Source organism: Vollenhovia emeryi, unplaced genomic scaffold (assembly GCF_000949405.1).
Source record: "Vollenhovia emeryi isolate VEMERY1.0 unplaced genomic scaffold, V.emery_V1.0 DF939126.1, whole genome shotgun sequence".
Classification (NCBI taxonomy): domain Eukaryota; kingdom Metazoa; phylum Arthropoda; class Insecta; order Hymenoptera; family Formicidae; genus Vollenhovia; species Vollenhovia emeryi.
The window spans coordinates 285,971-300,954 of record NW_011967240.1 but is presented as its reverse complement, the minus strand read 5'-3'; the positions used below and the strand labels follow the sequence as shown (position 1 = coordinate 300,954).

The 14,984-nt window shown below is 45.2% G+C and overlaps 1 protein-coding gene across 1 annotated transcript in view; it reads left to right on the top strand.

Annotated features, from left to right (window-relative positions):
* Positions 1–735: 735 nt before the first annotated feature.
* LOC105569156 overlaps positions 736–14,984 on the top strand; it is a 200,596-nt gene continuing 186,347 nt past the window's right edge. The window contains exon 1 of the mRNA XM_012025356.1: positions 736–2,087. The gene's annotated coding sequence lies outside the window, so the exon portion shown is untranslated. The remainder of the gene's footprint in view (positions 2,088–14,984) is intronic.

Genomic DNA, 14,984 nt, shown 5'->3' with positions numbered 1-14,984 from the left:
CAACACGTTATTTCGCAAATACACGTCGGCCCTTCCGATACCCATTTATCAATTGATTGATCGATATACAGTCTCGACGAATCGTTTATACAACTCGATCGCGTTCCCGCATTACGGGACGCGCCGCAGTTATAACGGATGCTGATAATGCCCAAGAAACGAATGTCATTGGTCGCAATAATCCTCGGTGGATGAAAGGAGCCGCTCTGTATATACTTCGAAATCAATTTATCGATGTCGTCTCGATATCAGTCCTCCCGCTCGCGCCGCGCTCGGGCTTGTGCGCCGTGGAACGAGAGAGCACCGAGTGGCAGGTAGCGCGAGTGCAACGAATACCACCGTCGGCCGATTCACCTGGCGCAGGCGCGCCGGCGCTCCCCTCGTTCCACCCTCTGCGCCCCGCCGGGCCACCCCCTGTCCCCGAGGGAGAGCCGACGGAGACGGCGGACTCGTTCGACGAAGACGAGTCGAGTTTCGGGTGCGGGGTCGACTGACAGGCCGTACCGTGCTTCAGTCGGCCGGCGAACTCGCGTGCCGAGCCTTCGCGCGTCCGCGTTACGTTCCTCCCTCTTTCTCTCTCTCTCTCTCTCCCTCTGTCTCTCTTTTTCTCGCCGTCCGCCCTCCGGTGCATCCGGCGCGCACCGCGAGCGTCCGAGGACGTTTCGCCGCCCCCTGATCCGCGTCGTTTTCGCCGACTCGCGCGCGTCTCGCGGTCGTCCGGACGCGCTCGGGAGAGATGAGGAGGCCGCCGAGTGCTCCGTCCTGAGGTGGCAGCGTGGGTCCCGACCGTGTTCGCCGGATAAAGGGACGTTTCTCCGCCGCGAGACGAGCGTTCGCCGGCGATCGTCGCCGGGACGGACGATGACCTGACTCGGGCACTCGCCGGGTGAATAGTGCACCAAGTGGGATTCGAGGAAGTGAATGTGCAGTGTCCGCGCGCGATGCTCAGCTCGTCGAGCGGTGTTCGAGAGTATCTCCGAGAACCCGGCCGGTGAACGTGGTCGATCCAATTTATCCCGTGCCGAACGTGCACGTTTCCGCGAGGCTCCGTTAAATTACTCGGAACGCCGGCGTAGGGAAGCACCCGGGGGCCGTGCGTTTAGGTGTTGCCGCCGAGATACTCGCCAGGTGCCGAGGTAGAGTGCAATTTTTCCCGGTATCTCGAGCGGCATTTGAACAAGCGTTACGAAAGATCAGGAAGTCGCGACCCGTCGGAGTTTACCGGGATCATTGGCGGACTCTTTAGCGGGGAATCCACCGATGAGCCGAGAGAAGTGGAAGAATTGCTCATCACGCTCCGCTAAGTCACCGTCACGTACCAGACGCTCAGGCCAGGCTCCCGGTCAGCAAGTCCAGGACGCCGTACGTGACGAGTCATCCGTGAAAACATATCAGTGAAATATCAGTGAGGCAGTGCATCACGATCCGCCAAGATTCGTCACGTATCGTATCGGTAAAATTCCCGGACCGAGAGCTTCCGCGCGTGACAAATCATTCGGGAAACATATCGTTGACTCCGGGGCGAGATCGCGGGGGAGGATCCAGGAAGCGGGCGGATCAGTGAAATCCTACGCTGACGCGGCGAGGCGATCGTTGAACGTGTTCGCAACATATCCACGGGTCCGCTCTCTCTCTTTACAAGCGAGCGACGTATCATCTCTCCGTCGCGAGAAATATAATATAGTGCCGCCGCGAGAGTCTCGCGAGCCTTTACGAGCGCGTGGGATCGATAGTCGCCCGCGATAGCCATCGTTTTCCGACGGCCTGCATTGTTTCGCCCCGGGTGGTGGAAAAAAAATATGCCGTCTCCCGGCACGAGTACGCGGCGCCGCGACGCGCGCGGCAAGTAGTACGAGCGGACATTGGCGCGACGCGGCACGACTCGACGAGTGTCACAGACCAGATTTGCAGTTTTGCTAATAGCATACGACTACGTCGCGCGTCGCCGCTACATCGAGTGGAATTCAATCTTTGCCCCTGTGTAGTGCCGGCGAAAACGTACGGCCGAAACGGGACGGACTGCGGTAGGATCGAAGCTCGTTAATTAAAGGCCGACGGGAGTCGGGACGAGGAGCGCGAGCCACCAGGTAAATATTTCCCGAGGCCACATGGCGAGATCGCAATTTCACGCTGCGCCATTTTTCTCCGTCTTCGTCACGATGACGGGAAAGGGAGGGGAAAAAAAGGGAAAAGAGGAGACTGGATGCTTTTCCGAGGTGTCGTTCCGCGCTAATTCGAGGAGGAGGGCGGGATTTTCCGAGAGCTCGAAGGGCGAGAAGTCGCTCCCCCCCTCTCTCTCTCTCATTTTCAACGTTACACGTCATCGTGCGTGTTGCGTTGTATCAAATCCCTTCGCGGGGTCTCGCGATTCGGAGCAAGACGATTCCCGGAGAGTGATGTGGGGGTACGCGGGTGGTACCAAATCTCCTTTCGTTTCTCTTCCGCGTACGAATTTCCGGCGACGTACGTTTACGGCTTCCGCGATCGTTTCGCTTCACGCGAAATTGGATTATCGACCTACTGTAATAGTCCTCCGGCACCTTCTCGTCGGAGGACAAGGACACGTGCTCGGGATCGTCCTCCTCTCAATTATGTTTTCCGAGCTCGCGAAACATCGGGCGCGAAAGAATCGGATTTTCGCGGCGAAGATCGAGCTACGCGGCTTTCTTTGCCGAACAATTACATTCCTTTCGATTGCGTATCCTCTTGTTTTATCGAGAAAGAGATTGTCTTTTTATTAATTTGCCAGCACGCGATGAATTTTCTGCCGTTTTGTTGCTTGTCGCAACAAAACCTTTTTCCCAATTAATTGCACTTAAAATTTACACCGCATTTCGCGAGTTAATTTCTTCATTTTGGTTTCCGACACATTAATTCGTTGTTCACGCGCGCAATGGAAAATTTACGCGAAAGGAATATCCGCTCGTCCGGCGCGCGCGGAGCCACCGTGACACCTGCTCTCTATATTTTTCGCGACTGTGCAATAAATAGCGTTTTGTTGATTGCGCGTGCTCTCGGAACTCTCGGTGACCCCACCAATAATACCGTGACACAAATAATACCGTCGTTACCGCTCGAAAAATGGAATACAAATCGCCGGGATTTAGGGAGGCACCGGGCGCCGTGTCAAATTTATTAGCCGCGCCGGCAACGTTTCCGTTCGCTTGTTCGTTAAAGAGCGCGCGAAATTGGCGGCCGGTCAATTTTATTAGACCGAACGACGCCGATTCGATTTGACGCTTTGTTGATCACTCCTGGTGGTGGTGTAGCCCTCGCTTTTACCTCTTGCACTTGCTTTTTTATATCGATACAATTGACTGACGGAGTGACATTCGGCTGCCGGTCACGAACGGTAATAGACGTGATCAGGATTTTACGGTCAGCAGTGATAACCGACAAATCTTCCGTAAGGCCGCCGCAACACGCTTACCCTGAAAAGCGGAGAGGTCAGGGTTGATATTATAGTCTAAAGTTTGACATAACCGTGTCGAGGGTTACGTTTTAGGATTTTCCACTGCATTCACGGCCATGACGGGTCACCGGTGTGATCGACACTGCGGTTTTTTTTGTTTATATTTCGCCGATCATTATCGGTGATTGTGATGTGGCACTGTCAGAGAAATGTCATATATTTTTATACAACTCAATATGCCAAGGGGAATTTAAAAAAAAATCGACCAGACTGATAAAACTGGTGAGCTTTATTTTAGTCGCGACGTTTCGACCTCTTTATCGGGTCCTTTTTAAGTACAATCTGGAAACATTACAAGTGCTCAAACCGCAATATAGAAAAGGAACGCTTTGGTATATTTATGGACGGAAAATACCAAAGGTGACTGAACACTTTAATTTATGCTGAAACAGAATGGGTTCATGAGTCTGTGGCAGCAAATTCATAATATCATATCTGAAATTGTTACAAGTGAATAACTAGTTAGTGATTTTTGTAGTTAGAGAAATTAATAAATTAAGAGTAGGAGCCCAAAAAACAGTTAAAGGAATAAGATAATAAGTTAAACAAATTTGACACCAAATAATAAATTAAGTATTTTACGAGGGGGAAACCGCTGACCAAAGTCTTATACACCAATGCCCACTAATGCCCAACGGGCATTACTTTATCTTATTATCTTGTTTTATCTTATTTTATCTTTACAATGCCCAAATTAATGCCCCAAAAATGCCTAGTAATGCCCAGTAATGTCGCAAATCTGTACACCACAATGCTCTCAGCGGTTTCCCCCTCGGTATTTTATAAGGGGATGCTGAAGTGATTGTACTGAAGTGATTTAATGCATCTTTTGCATTAAAAACTCTCAATTCATGAAAACATTTGTGTAATATACAAATTACTGCTGGTCTGCACACAAATGTTTTCACGAATTGACAGTCCCAGGAGCAAAAAGTGCAGAATCACTCTAGCATCCCCTTAATATCATTTAATCCGGCGTGAATGATCAGCTTGAATGTATTAAATCGTCGATTGAGATTAACAACGACTTCAGAGGCATTGGATATTGCTCGTGAATATTGCAGGAATATTACAGGAATTTGTTAATATTCAGGAAGTATCGACCAATATATGTGAATTTACGCCGAGAATCGGCGGCTCTCGGAGTTTTTTTTTCCATCACGCGTCGCCGTTAATTGCCAAACGCGCTAGAATAGGGAAATTTCAGTAACGCGGTATGATTTATCGCAAACCGTGATTTGTTTCCGATTTTTCATTTCACTTCTATTCGCGATTTGAATATATAACTCGTGGCTACCGCTCCCTACCGTTAAATAACAAAACGCGGTGGCAATTAATTTCCGGAGCAGTTTGGCCGGTGTATCAATTTCAAACGTATTACACGCAGAAACGTAAAGTAAGGCGTCGCCATATTTCTCCCCGCCGTTTGGCAACAGTCCGGCATAAATTTGGCATAAACCACAATTAGGCTTTTCACTTCATTTTGAAGCGCGATACTTCGGGCCGACGTTGCACATGCCAATTTCAGCTTTCTGCGTCGGCTGCGCCAGTCGGTTAAACAAAACTGCGCGTTTTAATGGGATATCGATAATTGCAAATTTACCGCGTAATTTGGCAAAAGGCGAAACGCCGGTGTTAATTCGGTGACACGACGTCACTTGGTTAGCGCCGACGTGGAAGTAACGCGATCGATGATAAACGCGGGCCCCGCGTCGAAATCCTGGTGAAAAGCTCGGAGGAAGGGGCGGGAGGGAGCTGCCGCGCAGCTATCTCGCCGCAATTTCGTACATTACCGGTCTTAATCGCAGGAAAGTTTACCCGGAAGCTTCCACGTTGCAGCTTAAGTTCGCGCGATATCGGCCGGATCGATTGGCACGCCACGTTGTTGTAACGATGACGCCTGTGTGATAAAGTCCCGATTGGCCGGGGAAACTCGCAGCCAAACTGTAATGAGGCTCGTCGGGGATCACTCGGTAAATCATGATCTCGATCGCGCGATCCTTTGACCCTACCCGTCCGGAGTCATCACTCGCGATGACACTGCTCGGAAGTCTGTGCATCTGCTGGAAGAGTGTTTCCAAAATTGAACGCCGCTGAGACTAACGTAAGATAACGAGGCTTCTCGTGGCGCGTTGACACCGTGTTTTACGACAATTATTATGGAGCTTAATCAATTATTAACGAATTTTTCAAGAGAATCGATGTTTTAGCGAGATTATCGAGGTCTCTCTCTCTCTCTCTTTCTTTCTCTCTGTCCATTTTATTTTTAAATATATGAATATTAGATCTAATAAAGATATTAGATGAATCATAACAATTTTATATATACATGTTAGATCATAACTGACTTATCTGGGACATCTGTTAAATAAAATTTCGGTGCAGAAAGGTATAGAAATAGTACAATCTTATTACTCTTGTAATTTAGAAGATGTGAAAATTTCACCTCGACACACATCCATGACTGTAAAATCAATATCGCAAGGCGCTACTGGTAAAAGGTATTTCACGTTTAAATTGTAGTAGAAAGTACTCACTTTCGTGCCGCTTATCTCTTGAAGTTGATGCATACGTGCTCCTGTTATTTTTTTCTCTTACTGTTGTCAAGCAAAGTATCGACGTAATATGGCGCGGCATTAGTAGGATGGATTTTATTAATCTCAGCAATATTAAATCCTGTTCAACAGTTTTTCTCATCATTATTGGTCTGTTATTCGCTTCCTTTTAATCCTTATCTTACGATTTGTTCCACGATACTGAAGCACGCACAGTCGAGATCAAAAGAGACGTTTAATTAAATATTTAATATTCTATTAGAGCGGTCTAAGTTTTCTCGCTCCTTTTATTTAAACGCAGCAAGACATCATTCTTTAATTAATTATGTTTTCTTACTATTCTTTTTAAATGATATGTGCTGTGTGCATCCGGACTTTTGTCCCTCTACGTTCATCTCAGCACAGTCGTTTTCCTTCGCGCAATGCATAAGGAGAAATGTGCTTTCGTTCACGTGACCTCCATTGCATATTTATTACCGCGCCACATCTTTTTAGATCGATTATTCGGTAATTTCGTTCTTCGCTTTTGCGTAAAATTATCTACCGCAGCGATCTCACTTCATTTTATGGTACGTTTATTTTTCTAAGCTGCTCGCCGAGCTATAGAGATGCGACAGAAGTAAGTGTTCTTCGGGCTCTGTTTACGACTGTGCGAAGTTCTCGGCAGAGTCCAGTAGAATTATTCGGGCCAAGAAACCGGAACCGCGTTAGCACTCCGACGTTACTTGTTAACGGCGCAACTCGTAACTTCGGACAATTATTCAGTGGTGTAATTGGTCCGCCCGAGATCTTCGGACCGCGTAACTCCTGTAACTAAGAAACAGCTCTGGGGGGAGGGGGGGGAGTAGGTTGTTTTTGATCTCTCTAACAGGTTCATACCCTTTAATTAGTCTTTTTACGAAGTCAATTAATAATGTATTCTTATTGTAACTTTCCACCGAAAGATTTATACAATTAAGGGAAGTTTGATGAGTTTTTATATATGAAAGAACTCTTTTTTTTTATCTTCTCCGGTCCTAGAAATCTTTTATTTAAAGAAAAAATGTATATAACTTGCCTGTAATACTTGTCGGTATATCTGTTAATTTACTATTTGTCTCAATGTTTTGACGATGGCTTTCAGAAAAATTAAAAATGCGTTTTTGATGAAATGTTAGATTTGCGCACTGCCAGGATACGTTGTACAGTAGCGAAAGCAACGATTGATCTGTTTCATTTGTTAACACCCGATAATTAATCCGTCTCTGGCTCGACTTTTCAGCTGGAATATGGCCGATTGTAAATGAAAATTGCCATCTCCATTAATCAAGGTTTGTCTATTGAGTGTTACTCCATTGTGACTGCCGAGGCATGAATACGATTATCATGTCTCTCGAAAACGAGAGACATGATAATAAATAACAAATAGCCACAATTTGTGAGAAAATCCAACTATCAATTTCTGCTTAATTTGCACGCGCCAACATATTTCGCATCGCAATCTAGCCACGGCGAATTCGACAGCCGGGGAGATTCGCAGAGACAAGATCTAATATATTTAAATACTCAACATTCACACTTTCTAAATTCTATCATCAAAATTGAAGATTTAATTAATAATATCAATCCGACAATTGAACGAATTTTATGTTTTTTCTTTATTTTACAATATCACATACATATACGTAGCAATACTGAAGTAAATATTTGCCGTAAAATTTAGCGATATATACTATATATATATACATACATATACACACACACACACACACAAATGCGTGCGCGCGCGCGCGCGTGTGTGTATTGAAAAGCAAATATACAAATACACAAATAGCTGCAAAGGATATGGAATGCACGCGGTAAAAAACGCATTGAAATTTTTTTGTCGATATCACTCGTTGCCTAAGGCAACTTCACGTACCTACGCATGAAAATGTTTTAATGTCGATATTTCAAAATATCTTGTTAAATGTCGTATCCAAATTGAATTTGTAATTAACAAACAAACGGTTTTTCCACGCCAATATTTTGTTGTCAACAAGTCGAGCACAATTTAATTCATTGTACGTAATCGCAGCCGTTTGATCCCTTTTCCGTTCGTCATTGCCGAGTTTGCGCATCTTCGCGATTTGTTTTGTTATCGCTGGTATCGCGGCGTTGCGTTATTACCATCTCGTTATTAATTCAACAACGGTAGTAGTACGATCTCTCTCGAAGAGATGTGTTTAATTTAGCCCGCTTCAGTCGCGAGGAGATTCTCGGCAATCACGCCCGATCATAAACCCGAGTAATCCTCGCAGAATTTAATTAGGACCACTTTCTCTTTGTCCTCCTTGTAACTACCTTGTAAGCGCCGGCGAGTAATTTTATTCAAGAATTCCGTCCGGCCATTCTTTTTCAAGTATCCGGGGCGTCCGTTTATTTTATCGTGCTAGCGAGATAAAGGGCAGGCCGGGCCGCTTCCGAGAGGATCCCCGCGCGCGAAAGTTTATTAATTGCAAGCGAAGTAACGAACACTCGATCGCGTTTACGCGATTAATAAATGTTAAACGTTGCCGATAATAATCTGTTACATCCTTTGTATTTTTTTTATCGAACAAGGAGGCGTCTTTAATTCGCGAATTTATTCCTTGTTTTCTCGGAGAGCGAAAATTGAAGATCCCGAGCGAGACTTGTCTTTGTCTCGCTTACGATATTTGCAGCTCGTTGTCGTTTTTACACAGAATCACGGCTGAATGCAAGTTGCGCGCGAGAATTCAAGGGTGCAAAATCTCGAAGAGAGATCGGATATTAAGGGAAAGGCGAATAGAAGGACAGAGTTCAGTCGCGACTGCTCGTTCTTTTTATGAGAAAATGCATGGATTATGGCTCGTAAGAAATACAAATTGTCTCAGATAAGGCCGTGCCGCACTGATCGTGCTGATTAATGTCCGGCTTTCTAGATACATGGCGGTGTACGTGAGCATGAACATGCAGCCGATTTAGAGGCGCTTCGGGTGCGATTACGAGCCGGCAAGGTAATGCTCCGGAGCGGCAATTTTTACGCCGCGAGCCGATAATTTTTCAGAAGTTAACACATAAGCGGTCAGATAAGAGGATAACAGTAAGAGTCGATTTTTCCGAGAGAGAATAATACTTTACTCTTCTGATTTATTATATATGTACTGTAAAATTTATTTTCACCCCATTTTTACTTTAAAGGCGGAGGAAGGATACGAGATGAAGGAAAGAAGCGTCGTTAAAAATAATTTTTACATTATCGTCGCAATCAGTTACGTCGATCATGCCGAAAGATAAAGGATTAGGTAAAGAATCTGCTACATATATTTGATGCTTCCTGAAATCAATTAAGGCAAAATATTCGTAATGTGCGAACTATCTTACTGAAATACGTGCCGAATGTCTAACGTCTATGCGCGTTAATCGAATTAATTATAATGCGCACCTGTAAATATACGCCGGATTCGGTGGAATTCGAGGGATACGGTATCCGTACGTGGGAAAATGTCGTGTTTGCTCCGCCTGATCAAATAGACGCGCGTGTCTGGCGAATAGCGCGTCCCATTTATCGTCTCTACTCAGCCTACCTCGTCCTCCTCGTGCAAGTGCAACCTACACAGAATACGGCGCAAGTGATTCAAGGAGCGACCGACACGGAAAGAATTGACGGAGCCGACTTCCACGGAGCTCGACTCGTCCATCTTCGAGCTCGTGTCTCGGTTTTGTTTTCCCTGCCATTATCATAAACCACGTCGGTCGCTCTTGGCTCGTAAAATTTTTCCTAATGATTCTAATCCTTCCCGGAGTGACTTTAATAGGAGTTTACTCGAACGTTTAGTCAGGAGGACGTTTATATCATGTGTGGCTATTGGAACGCACGGTATTTCATAGTTTTCCGTGTCCCAAGTAATTTAGCACATTTTGTAGCACTTCCTTAAACTCGAGTTTACAAACGTGTTTGGATTTAGCTACCGAGGAGTCTTGTTAAAATTTTCCCGCAGTATCAAAATCTGCGCCCGCATGAAGCTAATTGCAGAGGGATGTTCTATTCTGCCTTCTAACACCGGCCAGGTATAGCATTCGCGCTTATTTGGATCTACTTGACTAATCTCTATTTTAACTCTCATCATTTATATCGGGCCGCTACAATTACAGCGTCTACAACACGAAAATCCCCAAATGCATACGAGGTGCATTGTACGAGCACATGCACGTGTCTCGTGTCGTCGCGCCATTAACCTTTCGGGGCCAAGACTCCGGCATTTTGACCCGACATCCCGACATCCCGGCCCGGTTCGCATCGATATTTCACATGCTAAAGTCGAGTGTTTGTGAATCGCATTCCTCTTTTGCACCTCGCCATGCAGATGTGCAGTTTTAGTGAGCGATGCACCTTGTTACAAGCCTCTTACTAATAGTCAAATTGCCACATTGGTTCCGCGTGCATGTGAATTCCACAAAATACAGAATACAAAAACAGAAAATTAAACATACCTTCAAAGCAGCTCTTTATTTTATATAGTAAATTGCAAATTTACCATCTTAATTTCTCCTACTTTATCGTGATTATGTAAGCAAAAAGAAGAATAGCACAAGAATTTGATAGAAATATTTCCCGAATAGTCATGTAACAATGTCGAGTCTAATGTTGATTTCAATATTCGCTTCTTTTATTCGTACGCGGAGGGAGCGAGCTTATATTTTTATACCTCACATATTTGTCGCGACAAAATTTGTCTTGACTAACCACACGATTTACTATACGCCACGTAATTTACCAGCATCTCGGCGAGGTATAACCGTCGTAGCTCGCGATCGCTTTATTATCTCGTGATTACGCGAGCAGAACTGTATTTGCATTCATTATCTCGATCAACCGCAAAGTTAGAACGCTCAGGATCGATTCTGTCTCGCTGACATATCCAGCTCGGCATTAATGGATAATAGCATCGATACTTTTCCAGCTTCGCTTAATCCAATCGTACCCACATCATAGGCATGCAGGTGAGGCGTCTCTCGCCTTTCAAACGTTATGCACTTCGTGCACTTCGTTAACATTGGAAAATACGATCTGCAGATAAAACGGCTGGATAAATATAATTCAAACCCTGGCCGAGGTGATATTTTTTCGCAATAAATTTAGAATAGAATATTTAGACACTACCATCCTGTCACGGCTCTGAGTCCTTTAAATTCTTTGAAATTTATGTTTAACACATACGAGCCATACTAATTTATTTAAATATAATTCTTCTAACTGACTTTGTTAAGACTTTATTCGCGCCGACGTAATTTCCGCATACTTTTTCTAGTTTAGAAAAAGTGTAGCGATCTGAATACGAAGTACAAATCTTGCTACTTTTGGCTGTATCTGGCTTGACAAATACCATCAACGAACAACGCGATTACGAATAATATCCCGAGTCGAAATTTTGGTACTGTTTTGATACTTTTAAGACTAATTTACACCTACTTAGCTGATCTATACACCTACATAAACCAGCAATCTACTTTGATGACATTATATTTTTTACTCCTCCCTTGAGTTCTTAATTCTAAAAATTTACTTTAGCTCCTACTTAAAAGGACCTTATACTTTAATGCTAAATTGGCAAAAGTAGAAGTTTCCGACACTATCGGTTTTAAAGTAGGAGTAAATATTCTACTTGCAGTTCGACCTCTTTTACTGTCTCAGGTCCTTTATATAACAAAATTGAAGGTTCAACATAGGACCAAAATTTCGACTCGGGATCAAAGAAAAAAATGTAGACAACTGTGTGCCACTGCGTACGTTATCAGCACGTCCTAATCGCAGAACGAAGATGAAGCGTGTTTGGCTGCCGCTAACGTCAGCAATAAAATATCGTCAATTACAATCGAATCGCAGTTTCCGCGTACAAGTCTTTCGCATCGCCGCATCGCGGTCGTATGAAATAAATTATCTTTTTTTTCGCTGCGCGCAATTTCGGATTTTTTTTGCCCGCGCTGAGCGTTCCCGCGAGCGCACTAACTTTGTGGGGCGGCCGGACGGCAATTTTTCAGCGGACGAAACGAGCCGCGCGGAGCCGGCAGTTTATTACAGCCGTAGCGTGATTTCGAAACTGCCGCGTCGATGACGGCGAACGGCGGCGCGCGAATTTCCGGCACGTTAAAGTACCGTAAAAAGAGATCGCGAAGTCGGGAAAGCGCGCGTAAATAGGTTGACCGCGTCCGAAAAATTATTTCCCCGATATATGCACTCGCGGGATTCGTGCGGAATTTCGGGAAAAAAGAAGCGCGAAATAAAATCCAGAAACTGAAACATATGAAAAGAATAATATCCGTGTGGAATGAGTACATTTCGGGATAATGAAATTTCGCCACGCTGACTCGCTTTTGTCATAGCGCGGAGAGATCGTGATTTTTCCGACTTTTGCGCGCACGTCGTACTGCCCCCCCCCCCCCTCGACATTTTTGGGGAAGAGCGATATTCCCGGTGACACATTTCGGACAAAGGAATTTTCGGTACATTGTGACGCGCACTTTCCTAATGTTGGGAATTGTAATCTTTCTGGGGCTTTGTACGCTCACGCTGACGAGTCCGAAGGCTATCAGAAAAATTTCATGTCTCTCGCGCTATGCTCTCGCGTGAATATTTCACGAGATTCCTGGACTTTATCGCCGGGGCTTCATGGCTCATCGTCGGGCCCGAAAATAGTACCTGTCGGTCGTTCGAAACGGTATTGTCGGCGAAACGACCGAACAGGTCACTCGAAGAGCCCTTTTACACCGCATCGTACGATCAGCGGCCAGGAGAGTAGAGCCGATCGAGAGACTGCGAACTTCTGGCCCAGGTCGGCGGAGCCAATCTCCGTCCTCTCTTAGAATGGAGCAAAGGAGGAGATTGTCGGGACCAAGCTGGCGAGAGAGAGAGAGAGAAGCGTTGGGGAAAGAAAAGAGATTACCTCGTGTAAAATCGCGGCGGCGACTTTTCGTCGTTTGCGAAATAGCCGTGGACAAGTCAACGAGTTCCTTCCTCTTCCTTTCATCGCCGGTAGTTCCACCAGGCGAGACTCTCCGGCATAAGCCACCTGCTCTACAGCCAGACAAAGAAAGCCGCCGATAGCGGATCTTCGATCGTGGAGAAGGGCAGCGCGTCCGTTCGCAAATAATACCGCGGTTTATCCCAGTTTGATCGCACAGTGGCATCCGAAGAGCATCCAAAGTCTCTTTCCCGGTTTTTGGGCTACGTGAATAGCGTTTGTACACGCGGACGCTAAAATGGACATTGAGGACATTGAAGGGATCTCAGAAGTGCATCATAATCGTGAAATTATCGTCGTTGACGCAAAGTGTAGAAGATACGATTACGGTCTATGTATTTATCCCAGAATCAAAGCAATGCATGCTGATATTGTTCGCAACAATAACCTTATTTTAAAAAATTGCCTTACGTTTGTTTCAACGGGAATATTAAGATCAAATTACAAGGAATAATACTAGACCTCGTCGTAGCATTGATTTGAACGTTTTTCATTATTTTCGCAAGTCTGTGGTATGCACCTCGTTACCACGAATAATTCGCATCTAATGAGAACAGAAGCTTGTCTGCGGTAAATTTTGCGTGCCTCGCTGAACGACAGATCTCCGGTGAAAAAGGTGACGGTAAAGTTTGTACCCCCGCGCGCGACAGAAAGAAAGAGAGAGAGAGAGAGAGAGAGAGAGAGAGAGAGAGAGCCAGGGCCGATAGTAAACCAAATTAAAGACCCCGCGCGAGAGCGGTAAAGCAATTTCGTAGTCCCGCACGGGAGGCTCTTCGTGAGGCGTTTCCACGTCACCGAGCGCGAATAGCGAGCGAGAGAGTAATGGCGAGAGCCGAGTAGGATACAGGACGCGGGATCTATTTTCCGCGAACGGCCGTAGTGAAATCCTCGCTTTGCCCGTGCACGTTCTTGCATTTTGTTACCGAAAGGATTTCCCTTGATGATCTGGCAAAGTCCCGTTCCCGTCTCCTCTTTCTCTCGCCAACGGAAACCACGATTACTTTGTCATTCGTCAAGACTATACTAATTCGTAGAAACGGAGCCCGCTAATTTCTGCATCTTCGTGCGTTTTGAGAGAATGTCAGAACGCTTAAGACTTAATTTACCGAGAAGCAGTTCTTTCATTTTATTGTCTTTATTATATTATTATCTTTAGGCTAGTCTCTCTCTCTCTCTTTCTCTCTCTCAAGAAAAAGTGAAAGAACATTTAATATAAATTAGAAAGTTATTGAATGATCGAAATTAACAGCAAAAATGAAAGTTTCATATTTAATTAAATCTTCGTTCTTTTTTTGTAAAATTAATTTTAACGACAGAAAGAGAGATCTATAAATGAAAATAAGTGGCGATACTCCATTTACATGTCAATACGACATTGTTACTACACGACTATTCTTCGTTAAAGGTGAACGCCGACGCGCAAGTCGTCTCCGTTATTAGAAACGCCATGTCCACAGTTGCAAAATACATTATGTAGAACGCAATAATATAAAGCGCAATCAGAAGCGGCATAGGGCGTAACGATAAATCGAGACTCAGCGTACGTGCAATGTGATACTCCCCCCCTTCTTTGTCGCTAATATTCCGTCGAATATTATCTGTGCGAGATCGAGAGCGCCGGGTTTAAAAAACATTTGCTACGCGGCGCGGAACGAATTATTACGGAATGGAAATTTCACGAGATTTGCATTACATTGAGTGCATGCTCGAGCAGATCGCATCACGCGATATCAATTATAAAAACAGCGGAATATATATCGCGCGCGCGAAATACAAGCGTGATTCGTGCCGCCGCGTCGTCGAACTAACGCTTCGAATGACGCCTCGATTTTGCTCGTAAAAGCAAATGCCTTGGGAAATATCGGGAGTTGCAGGCTGCGAAGCAATGTGGTGTTTAACGTGTACAATTTTTTCGAGAGATTTTCTATTATGTACACCGGAACTGCGCTCTCTCTC